Source organism: Erpetoichthys calabaricus, chromosome 3, assembly GCF_900747795.2.
Source record: "Erpetoichthys calabaricus chromosome 3, fErpCal1.3, whole genome shotgun sequence".
Classification (NCBI taxonomy): Eukaryota; Metazoa; Chordata; class Cladistia; order Polypteriformes; family Polypteridae; genus Erpetoichthys; species Erpetoichthys calabaricus.
Window position 1 is genome coordinate 270,168,008 of NC_041396.2, and position 13,455 is coordinate 270,181,462.

Consider the following 13,455-nt stretch of genomic DNA (forward strand, 5'->3'; position numbering starts at 1 on the left):
TCTCCCCCTCATCTTCACCTTCTTCTCCTTCGCGCCAACTGTAGCCCAATTTCCGCCAGCACCCTGTTGGCTAACAGTACTGATGGCGGTCGTTGTTAACCTGGGGCTCGATTGATCTAGTTTGGAAATTTGTACTGTTGTCTGCATATTGATTAGGCAAAATTTTACACCGGATGCCCTTCCCGACGTAACCCTCCCCATTTATCCGAGCTTGGGACCGGCACGAAGAAACACACTGGTTTGTGCATCCCCTGTGGCTGGGTTTTGCTTGTGCCTTCTTATTACAGCTAATAAAGAGCTACCTGACTGAGCCAGCACTGTATGAAAAGTTTAACGAGTATGGCGAGTTCAGCCACATTCTTGGCCCTTTTATCTGTTGTGGTACATAAAGTAAGACTTCAGACAGAAGGGCTTCTGTTATGTTTGTGAGGTCCTAAACACCTGCATTCCTTATTCCCTGCGTTTTGTCCATTGTACTTCTGGATGAGCGTTCATTGCTTGTCATCTCTCATGCACACAGAGCCTGCCCCTACTACTGAAGACATCATTGGACCAGTTTGATTTTATTGGAGCGAGCACATACGCATGTAACATTACGTAACTGGCTTCATAGAAGCACATTTAAATGGAAAGGCTACAAGTGAAAATCTGTGGAAAACTCATGTAATGTGACGTGACCTTAACACTAGAATTACCAGAGCCAACAAAAAAACTCGCAAATCCGGCCCACCTTAAATTCCTTTGCACTTCTCCGTCAGCGTCTTTTGCCTTCTAAATGTGTCGATAACCCCAAGCAGCCTGCTGTACCATCCCCCACCGCCTCAGAACAGGCAAAAAGTCCTCCAAGTTCCTGCCTTGATTGATTATCTGGGAGTGAGCTACCCAGAATTGTAAAGGGAAATAATTTGATGTGTATTTTGCATCTACAACAATCTATGTAAACACATCGTTAAAACAAACGTTTTTCATGTTTTACTAATAAATAAAATGTAGACATGAAATGTATAATGTGTCGTATTGTACTTGCACCTTTTGTGAAAGTGTTTGTTTGATATTTGGCTATTAGCCTTCACACATTATAATAAATAATACATTTTATTTATATAGCGCCTTTCCCATGCTCAAGGCACTTACAGAATATAAGAAAGAACGGCAGGGTATACAGTATATAGCATTGTACAAACCAGATAAATAAATAAAGATTATAATAGTGAATTCAGAGAAGAAAAAAAAAAGCCTAACAGACAACGTAATTGATGGTCTCGTACACACACATACAGGTTACATGAGCATCTTGACAGAGAAGTAAACTGAGAGAAGGGCAATAAAGTCAAGTAGAGCTAAAAGCCTTCCTGAACAGATGAGATTTGAGTTGTTTTTTAAAAGAATTTTTAAAAGAGCCAGCTGATCTAATTAATTTTTGTAGGTCATTCCAGAGTCTGGGCGCTATACACCTGAAGGCGTTGTCACCCATGGAGTGTAGATTAGTGAGGGGCACAACAGGATTGCCAGAATCAGAGGACCTTAGTGGGTGGGCAGGCACATAGTGATGGAGAAGGTCACTGATGTAGTTTGGCGCAAAGTTATTTAAGGCTTTGTAGGTTATTAGTAGGATTTTATATTCAGTTCATGTCTACATTTTGTTATTTTTTACTAAAACATGAAAAACATTTGTTTTAACAATGTGTTTAAATAGATTGTTATAGACACAAAACACACATCAAATTACTTCCCCATAAAATTTTGGGTAGCTCACTCCCAGATAATCAATCAAGGAAGGAACTGGGAGAACTTTTTGCCCATTCTGAGGCGGGGGAGGGGGTGATATAGCAGGCTGCTTGGGCTTATCGACACATTTAGAAGACAAAAGACGCTGACGGAGAGGTGCGAAGGGATTTAAGGTGGGCCAGATTTACGAGTTTTTTCGTTGGCTCTGGTAATTCTGTGTTAAGGCATCAATCAAAATGATGTGTACCGTATTTTTCGCTCTGTAAGACGCACCTGACCATTAGACGCATCTAGGTTTAGAGGAGGAAAACAAGAAAAAAAAAATATTCTGAAACAAATGGTGTACTAATATATTTAATAAAATATAGCAGAATATTTCATCCATGTAAAGTCAACAGTGGTATTAAGAACCATCAACACTGCCATTAACAAATGAGGGGAGACTTTAAGGTTCAAGCACTCTAGCTTTCTGGAAACCCCAAGAACTCCTCATCACTAGTGTCAGAATTTATGAAGCTCCGCTGCTCATAGTCACTTTGCAGGAGCACGTACCTGTCATCACGCGGCATATCCTGTCCAAAGCCACCAGGGGACAAAACACGTTTGGACCAAAACTTCTGGCGTTCATGCCTGGGTGTAATATCGCCAGTCTAGTCCCATCTATATTTGTAATGCCACAAAGCCCTTCATCTCGTCTTTTGTTGTGGGTTCCCACTTTGACAAAATGAGAATGCGATGCAAGTGCAGCCCGTGATTCAAAAAAATTGCTCTGCATACCTGTTTGTCTCATCTGACAGTAGCTGAAAGGCAGCCTCAGGAAAGAACAGCCTGAAGTAGTCCAGTGGCTGGTAAAATGTCGTGTCCAACAGCAAGCCATGCTGTCTTGTGAAGTCCGGTAGCCAGTTTGGCTCCCAAGGATCAATGTCTTGGTATTCCTCCCACACGAACCTTGCCGTAGGTGCATCGGCTACGCGAATGCGCTCAGCTGGAGCAGCATCGGCTGGTGTCCGATCAGCTGATTCCAGTTCCTCACTCGCTTGCTCGATCTCCTGATCACTCTCAACAAAATCAGAATCTGAAAAATCAGTCTGACTCAGCAATAATGCACAAAACATCGTCTGCTGAATATTTTGTTTTCTGCACTCGCTTCGCTCCCTTGTGAGATGTCGATGCCATCTTGCCTTTGTTTACATTTGTTTACATTTTGTAACTCATGCACACGTAAGATTTAGATGGCGAGTCAATGAGTCTAACATTCCTCCAAGCAGAGAGGGACTGCCTGTAACGTAATGTACCATTTTGTTGCCATTAACAGCTGATTGTCGCCCTCTACCCCTGGATGTCGACTTCTGTCAGGTAATACACATCACGGTCTGTGACGCAATATTCGCTCCATAAGACGCACAGACATTTCCACCCTTCTTTTGGGGAAATAAAAGTGCATCTTATGGAGCAAAAAATACGGTGTTTGTGCATAATAAAATGCAGTAAGTTAGTTTTTAGCAGCAAGGTGGGAAAATGGGTACTTGTAGAATCTCCTGATGTTTGGACTCTGATTTCTGTTGTATACTATGGCGAGTTCTGTGAACTGATTGCATGCCCTCCACACATTTTTCAGTTGTTTACTAGACTCTGGCTTCCTTTCAGAGTCTAGTGACTTCCTCACTTTTCTACGTTTTCACTGATTTAAGTATCTATGTTAATGATGGTGCCATAGATAAGGGTGGGTATCATTAGGATTTTATCGATACTGCTCATCGATACTATTCCCAATAATGTGGTGAGATACTGTGTCTCGAAGTGGGAGTAGGGGATAACTGGGGTTAAGGGCTGACTATCTACCTACAGTTTGAAAAAAATTTAAACTTTTTTTTTTCTTCTAAAACAGCTGAGACAACTAATTTTGTTTGTTTTTACATTGCTTATGTAGCATGCTTCAGGTTTTATTGTGGGAGCTGACCTGAGTTCAGTTTTTAATTTTAAATAAATCCAGATGTGACCAACTTGTTATATACTACTGTCCTCAGCACAAAGTTTTAATGAACAAGCTTGTGTTAATAATCTGAGCTAATTAATCTAAATCTTAATAATCTACTGAGCTCGTACTCAATTTATCTTTTATCTCACAAACATTTTAACCTGTTAACTCAATAATTTACATAACTTTACCACAAATTGAACCCTTCGTTATAAACCACATTTAATAATACTTTAGCTACTAAATCACTGTCCTCTTTTTTTCCTTTATAGCTAAGGCAGTTATTTTCAAAAACATACAGCAACTGACTCCTTCACTTTAATAGAGCATACAGAAATCACTCATTCCCAGCAGAATCAAGCTGACATTTGTGTCCATCGTGGCAAGTGTCAAGTCGGTTGTGATAGCTGATCATATGCAACAACATTCGACAGTGCTCGCTGACATGTCCTTTATTAGCCTTTCACGAATGGTGCCCCACAGCTCACTGGTTTGGCATTCAACACAGTCTGTCCAACCACCAGCACATCCGTATATGCTCTCCTGACAGTTAAGTCCGTGCTAGAATCTGCTCTTTGTTAAATAAATTTCTAGTTTACCATTGAAATAACCAAACAATTTAACATGCATAATAAAATAAACTGTTTTGGTCCAATTTTAATTATAACTAGGGGGCTTCTGCTCGCTTCGCTCGCCAACCCCCCGTTTTTGTTTTTCCGGATACACACTTTTAAGGTTTTGTGTTTTCTTTGATTTGTTGCTTTTTTCATTAGTTTCACTTTTATTTCAGAACTTCTGTAAAAACAATATTTGGAATCTTTCGAGTCCCAACGTGCTGAATCTTTTTAATGAGGTCAGGGAGACATGTGTTTAAAGACTTTGTACCATAATTCAGGATAGCTAACTCTGTTTGGAATTTCAGCACAGACAAAACGATCTACATCATCAGCAGTTAATAATTTTTTTTTGCAAAGTAACCAGTAAATGCATGTGAGGTGAACTCCTTTTTTGAAATTGTCTTGACTTAAACGCCTTACAGTATTTACATACTTCTGACATATCACCTATGTCCATATATTCGATCTCTATTCGCCTTTTCGTTATTTCTCCAAGTAATAATTTCTCTTTCTTCTCGCTAATGCATGTGTTTCATGCCTATGTTTTTTGTTTTTTTTTTTTTGAGTCTTTTGAATTCCAGTTTTCATTTATCTCTAACCTGCTCTGCATGTGTTTGGTCCCCTTGTTTTTTAACCTTTTTATGACATTTTACTTTGTTTTCTACTCTGTCTTTTATTTCTGACCTCGCTTTATCCTGCCTTTTTTTTTTAATGACACCTGGTCCGTGGTGATTATTTTCCCTTTTTCGAGTAATGATTTCTGTTTGTTTGCGCTCCTGCGATCTTTACTTTTTATTTTATACTTTCTAATTTTCCTACTTTCATATTCTTTAACTTTCTCCACATGTGTATCGTGCCAACTATTTATTTATTTATTTTTTTTGAGCCTTTCGAATTCCACTGCTTTAATAATCTGTAACCTGCTCTGCATGTGTATAGTGCAAACGTCCTGATTGGACATGCTTTTTTTTCAATTCCACTTGTTCCAGGCTGATAATTACCTTCCTTATTTTTCTGAAGTTGCACCTAGATTATTTTTTTCTTTTTTGTCTCTCCAATGCTTTTGAGTCTCTTTTCTCCGCGCTGCGTTCTTCTTCGCTTAGTTGTCTGTTTCATTTATAACGTATTGTCCTTGTTCGCTTTTATATGTGCTGAGAGCCCTGGATCTGTGTGTGCTCTAAGCCAAAACACGACTGAGTGAGTGTGTTGCTGGCTGCCCTTGCTCTTATTTATTTGTATGTAGGGCGTGTCTTGCAAGAATCTCATGTTCTGCTTCATCGCGAGACAGTCCTGGGTCAATCTCTTGGCACAAAGTCTCATGTTTGGCCGCGAAGCGTCTCGCTGGAACCTTAATCTCTAGTCTTGCGGGTCTTTTAAGTGTCTTCCGTGATCTTAACATGAAGATCACGTATCGTAGCCGTACTGTTTCTCTACAGGATTTTTTTTATAATAGAGAGCTATGAACATTACTATTACCACCTCATAACTCAAGTTTTAAAGGGCTACACTTATTATGCTTGTAAATTAACTTATCCCTTGTTGTCGGGACAACTCGGTTCAAACTTAAATAACTGCCTAGCAGTTGGCAATTTATGCTATGCATACCTAAACCATCTCCATGCCCCTTTCATGAAGGGCTGTAAAGCTTTCACAATAAACTTTGCAGCAGCCCTGTGACATTCTGCTGTTTTTCCTTAATTTTTCCAAGTCACGCGATTGAGAACTGGATGGACTTGGGGGTCAGAATTCTGGTATTCACTGACAAAGCGGCGGCTGCTGCTTGACTGACGCTGTCTGAAGTTAAAAATGATGCTCATGTTTTTTGTTCCGAGTCAGTACCTACAGACTTGCTTTTATAATAACAAATGCTACCTTGTCTTGATGTTTTTGACAGATGCATTTTCAGTTTGGCTAATTCTGGCAGCATTGGAGCTGGGAGGCTGCAGAGTATGTTTTACCAGCCACTTTCTTGAAGCAGTCAAACACGCTGCACTGCTTTACTTTTATATTATGTTGTACTTGTGTTTCATGAGGTTGCTAGTATTTCCCCTTTACATGCAGGTACCTTTTTACATATGTTACATTCAGCTGCATTATCATTACATTTACTAAAGTGAGTCCACAGTTTCAAATGCTTTACTGTATCTGTCATGATGGCTGGAGAGCACAGAATGTAAACATGCAGCTACATGACTAAAACTTGATTACCTAACACCTGCTGTGTGGTTATCATTAGGGACAGTTAAGAATTTAAAACACTACTAATGTTGGAATGAATTAACGTTACAAAAATACAGATAACACCATTTTTTCTGAAGTTATTGGTAATTTGGTACTGACCAGTCTGGAACTGGTACCAATTTAATACCGGTTTTTGATACCCATCCCTATCCATAGATTAGTTTCAGCATCCTTATCAGGTTTAACTCTTGATGCCAGACTATAGCTAGGGAAGTGAAAGAATAATCCATATTACTAACCGAGAATGGTAAACCAGAAGGCACAGACGCAGGTCTCGGTAAACCGGAAGGCATTGACGCAGGCACACGGCGATGGACCCAGGAGACATAGTGCGCAGGCGCCTACAGCACGTGTCTCATAAACTGCAAGTGACGTCTGATCCAGCGCGAACAAAGGAGTTACGGCTCAGAAACGAAAGAGCTCAACTAACGTAAATAGGACATGAAGCAACAACGTGCCCATAACTAACAACTAACGACACAGCCACATAGAAAAAAGGATTCTGCACTGCACCCCAGAGTCAAACGTAAGACACTACGGGGTCCGCAAAGGTCCACAAAGAGAGTACGGAAGGCGCGAGAAAGTACGAAAGGCGCAGGCGCATGCAACGCGCTTCTGAACTAAACGTCCACACTACACAGCATGGTCCGGGTAATAAGAATAAACGAACTCACTGTATTAAACGTACGGCATCCTCACACGTCCACACCATATAGCATATGTGAATCACATTACAGTGATGCATTATTAATGGTACAACCACAGAAAACGCTCCGTATTAACAGTAAGTGCAATTATCCATATTAGTAACTGTAGACAACGGATAACTAATGGAGTCACGGCTCCAAAACGATCCAGCTCAACTAACGGAGCTACAAAAGCGAGCCTGCATGGATAAAAACAATAGACGTAGGCGCCTACAACGCGCGTCTGAAACCGCGGAAGCAAAACTGTCTCGGCTCCATAACCAAACAGCTCTGCATGGACAAATACAATGTACATAGACGCCTACAACGCGCGTCAGAAACTGCGGAAGCAAAGCAGGCACGGGTTCAAAACGAAAGAGCACAACTGACGGAGATACAAAAATGAGCCCGCCTGGATACAATCAATGAACGCAGGCGCCTACAGCGCGCGTCTGAAATGCCGCAAGCAAAGCAGGCACGGCTCCACCTTTGTTCGTCATCTACACCTTTACACTCCAATATATCTCATACATTCATCAATGTATTTTGGGTTACCCAACACCGGGGGTAGGCGAGCGAAGCGAGCAGGGGGTGGAGCCCCCTTGTTAAAATACTGTATGTGAATCTACAATACTCATTCTGTCACGTTATAGTTTTGGCAGTATAACAGACTTTTTAAAGGAATTTTTGTATGTGTCTGTGTTTATATAATACTAGCCATGTTGCCTGTGTCAAAGACAGGCAATATATTTAATAAATTTTAAAATTTTTGATATCTCTTCCCCCTATGTGTACTTTTAGTGCTTTTCCTTGGTATCTAGTTGTCAGAACCTGTCTTGATCAGTGCTTCCTGTGTTGGGTGCATTCCTGTAAAGCCTGCCTCTCTGTCATTTCAAGGTGCCTTGCTTGCCTCTTATCCATGTTTATACTTACCGTCTTAGAAGCCAACTCTCTGCATGCATGCTACACCTTTTCTTCCTCCTTGTCTGTCTCACTCAATCAAACTTCCTCTTTTGATCTCATTACCAAAGACAAACTGATCAATCACACCAAAGCCAAACTGACCAGTTACACTGCTCTGAGGGACATGGCACACATGACATTCAGATCTTAGTGGTTTATTATATATAAATATAATATAATACATAGGGTATTTTATTTTACATGAGTGAATGTGTTTCTTTGCGCTCCTTTTATCTTCCTTCATCTATTTAAGCTCGATTTACAAGTAATATTTCAACTGGTACTACAGTAATTGATCCTGTTTAACAGTAGCTGTTTAGCTTAGCTCATTGTGTAACGTGAAGTATTCTGGCAGTTTATAAAGAGGGTATCAGAACGATCACATCCTCCTACTTCATAATACATCTGAAGCTTCTTCTTTTCCCCATCTGCTTATGTGAATATTGAATGAGATCTTTATTTGGGGAGGAGGTTTGGGCACAGAAATGCAGTTGCTCTACCAGCACGATCTGGCATAACCCAATCTTACTGATGCTGGTCACCATGGTAACCAAGTGATTTTTTTTTCCCTGTGGAAGACATTATTGGCCTTCATCCTACGCTTAAGAAAAGGAATTTTTTTCTGTTTTAATTTTCTTGTTTAAATTTCTGCTTGTATTTGTGTGCATAGCTTAATACTTTTACTGTAAAGGAAGGAATTTGGGATTGACGTACCATGGTCTTAAAAGTCAGTCTACAGATTATTTCAATATTAATATCCAAAGTATCGATCTAAACACCAACTTTAATACTTTTACTTGCATGCATGTTAAAAGTGTTAGCAGATGGACAAAAGGATTAAACATTGTACATTTCATCATCTGGACACTTTGTTAATTGATAACTTTTGGGGATGGACCTTTTTTTTTTTTTTTTTTTGTGCAGTGTTCACAAGACAGCAGCGAACACTGGAAGAAGCACAAATCCATCACAGGGCTCATACATACACATTTACCCAGTTGAAAGCAGTTATGCCTTGTGGTCACATAGAATTTTAAGGCAGTAGCAGAATGTTGTAGCCTCCTTAGCGTTAAATTTTGTGGCTTGAAAAAAAGACATTTATTAAATCTCATCATTCTAATATAAAACATGGAAAACACTAAATGTACAAAGTCAGAAATGTCCAAAGTATAATAATGATACAATTCATAATAATAATGAATAATATTAATAAAAATAATGCTAATACCATATATGCTGTCAAAAGGTGTTTGTGTAGTATATCTTGAAACACTGAAATACACAATCCAATGTCAAAGTCGGGACAATAGTAGTGTGATTCCTTGTAGATTTTCTTTCCAGACTGATCAGCTTTTGAAAAACACACTGCACAAGTGAGACTGACATGAGCGTCGCTTTCAGAATATATTCAGAATAACTTTAGATTTCACTGTCCATTTCAATTTCACTACCTGAGGACAGATTCACTTTATCATCGCTGCTCATATCACTGTCAAAGCTTACAACACCTGGGCTGCTGAAAAATGTTTCTTATGAGACGCCATTATGAGGCTAGGAGAAGACATGTCTGCACTGTTGCCCGCATAACACTCGGGCCTGTCGCTTACACAAGACACTAACACTGTTGCCACTTTTACTGCCCGAGTAATCCTTGGGTCTAACACTTACCCGAGACACGTCTATACAGTTGCCAGAGTGATGCTCAGAAGTAACGCTTCTCACACTGTTTTTACAGCCTGAGTGATGTTCTGGTCTAACCCTGTGGAGGTTAATAAAGATTTAACTTTTTTTTTTTTTATAAAAGTATTTTTCTGTATTTCTTAAATGGAGCATAAAGATACCTGTGGAAAAAGCATACTGTATAACTATGTAGCAGCAGGTAACTGAAATATGTGTAAATCAGTTGCACACCAACTCCAAATGTGTATTTTGTAATTGGTTGAAATTGATTTTGAGGGTGCATCTGTGTAGGGCAAGAAAAGGCCTTACTGCAGGCACAATGAGGAATCACAGCAACATGTGCTACATCACCTGTGTTGTAATTTGTATGATTTGTGTTCAAAATTGCACTTATGTGCATTCCCTTTGAGTGCTGGAATATCTATCTCTCTGACTAAACCCAAAAAAGAGTCTTAACAGAGAAGTTAAATGCTAAAGACAGAAGTGTTAATTTTTTTTTTTATCTGCCTAGTAACCAAACAGCTCCTACACATGCACTTTTTTCAAGTCATAAATTTTGAAAAACATTACACACTGTATAATTTTTTTTTGCAGCAGTAGAAATGTTTACAGCAGTTCACTCTACACTTTATATTTCTATGTAGGGGAAACGCTGGTGTCTCTCTGGAAACCACAGTCCAAATGAACTTCAACAATTTTAATGGGGACAGGTCATTCAGTAAAACGCACCATGTCCTGGGTCACCTCTAACTTATACAAATATCCTGTCAAAGTTTGAAGGTTCCTAAAGTTCTGTCTATGTCTGCCTATCTGTCTACCTGTCTGTTGTCTGAGGGCAATTTTTGTGTAAATTTAATGGGCAGAAACCTGGTTGAAGAACTAGCTTTTGAGTCCAACCTACTGATTCTTTTCATAATTTTGAACAACTTTATCATGCCTTCTCTTAATGCCTGATTAACCTTTTTCAGAGTTTCCTCTTCTAGTTGCTTTTCTATAACCTTTGTGTACTGCTGTAATTCTGAAAGAAAAGGCTTAAATATATTCAAGAAACTTTACTTGTGACCAAGGAATAATGTTTCTTGATTTGTAGTAAACCTACTGTGTTCTGTAATCCAGCATCTTAAGTGCCATAACTACAGTGTCTGGATGTCGACAGTGATGAGCACACTGACTCCCAAGTGATTTTCATACTTTGTGTGCTTTCAACTTTGTGTAGTCATGTCTAATCATCTTTTTTCCTAATTTTAAAACATTTACTAGAATTAAATTTATTTTCCAGATATCTGTACTAGTCTGAATTCTGTTCAGATTCACCCTTTAATGATTCAGCTGACTTTAGAATATCAATCTTTACTTGTAGTTGGTACCACTTGCAAATCTAGCCATCTTATCTTCTTAGTTAATTTTACATCAGGGTCATTTCAGTTCATTAAAAAGGAGTTTCTGTACTGATCCCTGACTCCACTTTTAACATCGTCTAATTTGGAAACCGTCACTTATTTTTTTCTGTTCCTGCCCATTTTGCAATCATTTGTACATTTTATTTTGAATGATTAGTATACCCAAAATAAATTCTGACAGTTTGGGTAGATACCGGTAAAATGTATTAGTTTATACTTTTCAGACTGAAACTTGCTTGATAAGTAACATAACACATATATTACTGATAATGTAGTTCACAAAAATGCTTCTCTTATCAGTCAAAACACATAAATGTGCTACTTAAGTAGATTTGATTTGAAATTAGATTTGATCTGTTGAAGTGATAAAAGTATGGCTTCTCTTTCTGGCTTCACAAGATATGGATTTTTCCTGTCTTCCAGATTGCACACACTCATCAATCAGGTTGAAACTTTTACTTGCGGTAGTATTCTTAAAGTGGCAGACTCGCTCAGTATACACAGTTCCCTTACAACTCCATACACAGACATTCCCTTTGAGACACTTGTACACTGGCATAAAGTTACATTTCCCATTTTGCTTAGCTAACATGTTGTGTTTTATGTTTAAACTAAAAACTGGCTTAGAAGCATTATTTAAATGAATTTAGCAGAGTAACTGTTAGTCCATAATACATATTAACTGTTACACTGAGGAAAGCAGCTGATGATCTGATCGTGGTGTTTCGAACTCTAGCCCTGGGAGGCAATCATTAGCTGTTAGTGGCATTTATTTGCACAATTTGTTCTTACTCTCCTTTAGCTATATGAATGAGAACAGATTGGCACTATGTTTAATGGACTCAAGTGGGATTATTACTCTATTATTTATTTCCTTAACTGTTTTTATATAATTTTTAAGTTATACTGTAGTGTCAGTTTGTCTGTTGCCTCAGTTACATGGCATTGGAGGGTTCTCAAAAACAGTGCTATTGTTTTCAGTGGTGCCACCTTTTGGAGTGAAAAATATAATGCATTATAAAATACATTCTAAGATGGTCCATCGCAAATGTTAGTGCTGAATACTTTCAACAGAATGTAACTGCCCAATGGATACAAAATGTGCATATTTGAAAACTTTTCAACAATTTTTGGTATATGCATACGAGATGTTTTTTTTTTTCTTTCTATCAAAACCATACTTTTTTTTTACTTTGATTACTAGCCTTTCATATGGTACTGTTATCAAAACATTTTCTTAAACTCAAGATTTGCACCTCTCTGATCAAATAGTTTTGTTGTGTTCACATAGAATTTATATGATACTTTTTAAGCAAAATTCCTTCCCTGTTTTTAATCCAGTGGTTTATGCATGTGTGTTGATTAACTAACCAGGGTACTGATGATTTTGGACATTATGCTGCTTAGTTTGTCAACTGTCTGTTGGTAAGAAATGTGGACTTGAAACTTATTCAAATCACATGTTTTAGGTTCTGCACTGTGGATGTAATAGCAACTACTTTAATTTCTCTTTTTAAGCACTGACATTGTGTACACTTTTGAAACAATTTATGTAGATTTAATTTTACCACTTTTGTCTTATACCTAATGTGGCAATAATGCAATGTATTCACTGTCCAGGTTGTGGATTCAAGAAGGAATACTGAAGGATCAGAAAAAAGTCTGACGTGTTAAGAACCAAATTTTTTTCAAGCGGCAGACTTTTCTGTTGTTGGTGGCAGAATTTGTAAATTCACATGTAATTGCTGCAAAACAACTCCCCAAAAAACTTGCATAGTTATGTTACTACTGAACATGAAGTATAAAGTCATAGGCTACAACATAAATCATAACTCAGTTTGCCTGGATTCACTGGCCTATCGTTGACAGCACTAATTGCTCGAGTTTGGAAGTTTGTCGGTGATACTGAATGATTCAGCAGAAAACTAGTGTTGTAATTCCTTTATTTAAATGAAGTGTTAAAAATCCCAATAAATAGGAGGATCCTGGTCTTTGATACACAGTGGAGCAGAGGTTTAGTATACTACTTGAAAGGCATTGTTTGCTATTTTTAAGAGTTTATTTTATAGAGAACGTTTGTGCTGTTTTGAATGATGACGAGATTGATGTGAGTTCTTTGCTTCAAATTTGTATTTGAAGTGTTGCATTTTTCATAAAACATT

The 13,455-nt window shown here is 38.3% G+C and overlaps 1 protein-coding gene across 3 annotated transcripts in view; it reads left to right on the forward strand.

The window, feature by feature from the left end:
* The window catches only part of LOC114648927 (guanine nucleotide-binding protein G(I)/G(S)/G(T) subunit beta-2), a 214,817-nt gene that overhangs the window by 150,024 nt on the left and 51,338 nt on the right, over window positions 1-13,455 (forward strand). The gene's annotated exons all lie outside the window — the stretch shown is intronic.